The sequence below is a fragment of the Euprymna scolopes genome, chromosome 22 (assembly GCF_053919585.1).
Source record: "Euprymna scolopes isolate OS-2025 chromosome 22, ASM5391958v1, whole genome shotgun sequence".
NCBI classification, from domain to species: Eukaryota; Metazoa; Mollusca; class Cephalopoda; order Sepiida; family Sepiolidae; genus Euprymna; species Euprymna scolopes.
In genome coordinates, this window is record NC_136503.1 from 120,390,864 (window position 1) to 120,392,597 (window position 1,734).

A 1,734-nucleotide genomic window follows, 5' to 3' on the forward strand; every position below is an offset into this window, starting at 1 on the left:
GGTCGGCTGAAGAGAAATGGGTTACAGTGTCTCTGGGTTAGATGCAGCAATGCATTTGTCAACAAAACTGAAAACGTGACCAGGAAATGCGTGATCCATTATCGCTAACAGAGTTGATCGACCAGGGGAATGGAAAAATACCGAGCAAAAACTCATGCCAATATAAGGACGTGATTTTTAGAGTCCAGCAGAAGAAGGAGGAGAAGAACTGGAGAGAATGAGTTTGTCTGAAGACTACAGAAGAATGTGCGTTGTCGAGAGCATAACGTCTCTTCTCTTCCACTCTCCTCAACTGAATGACAGAGAAGCCAGCCACACCGTTAAACTGTGAACTGTGAAAATCATTTATGTACAGAATGAGAAAAATATTTCTAACACAAAATATATTTTTATACAAAAAGCCAGCGTGTCTTACGTCTTAATTGGAGTGCTGAGTTACGTCTGATTTTTGTGTGCATGTTAATTTTGTTTCAGCCGGCAACGTTGTTATGACAAGCGGTTGACAGCTGACGGCAAGTAAGAGGAAAAAATGCATGGTCAAGGGGGAAATAACTCTGCTGTCTTGGCAGTTGCCATGACAACCAAAGTCCTAAACAAACTAGACGATCAATAAAAGTCGGCTGCAAGGTTTTGTTGCAGCGGAGAACTTACTAACTATGATCGTTCCCAACCTGGGGTCCTGCCTGCGCAAGGTAACAAGAGTTCTGTGGGAATGCTTTGTAAGAAGTGGAAGTACCAAATCTGGTGGATATATCCGAAAGTGAAGAAAAAATGGGAATCGAGAGGAGGAGGAGGAGCTAGAGTGTCGCGAGTTTGGTATCCCAGTTAAAACAAATTAGAAATAACAACCTACTTTCAGTGATTGCAAGAGAAGAGATTGAATGGATGGTTAGGAATGAAATGAATAACGGAAGTAAAATTGATGAAACTAGCTCTGATTAAAGAACTGAGAGAGTGGAAGTGCAGAAGGGAAATGTAAGCGATGATGGGAGGCGGACAACTGAGGAGGAATGGAATCCTATGGTTAGGGGAAGTTATGAGAAGGAGTTTGAAGGATCTAAGGCAGATGAAATCATTGACTCTGAGACAGGAGCAGATGTATGGAGAAGTGGTGATGAAGTTCGAACTTTTACTTCTGTAGAAAAGGAAGTACTTCAGAAGTTAAGAGAGGTTCTTCTTAGAAATGACATCATAGATATTCCAAGCATGAAGAGTAGTGGTAGGCAGAAGGTGAAAAGCGAGGTAAAAATAGTTCAACATCATAAGAAAAAACATATCAATAACGGAACTTAACAGGCGTCTATATGCAGCGTCATATGTTGTTGCGAATCGTCTTGTCTTAATAAAGAAGAAAAAGAGTGAAATGAAGGATGGAAGGCCATATTGGTAGAAGCGGCTTGAAGAAAGTATTAAATCGTGACGGAAACACATTGGTAGAATCGAAGACATAAGAAAAAGAGTTAAAGACAGAAAGCTAAGGACGAGCTTGAAAGGAGGTATAGATTGCTGGAAAAGGGAACCAAGAGCATTCTAACAATGTTGAAAGAGAAGGTCCACACTGGTGGTATGAAAATTAGGAACTTTGTTGGAAAAAGTGTTGCGTTTCGGCAGAACAACCTTTTCCGGAACAATCAGTCTCAGCTGTATAAAGAGTTAAATGGTAGTAAACAGGCGAGAAATAACAACACTCCAAATGCAAAAGATGCAAGGAAGTTCTGGAGTGGGATTTGGTCT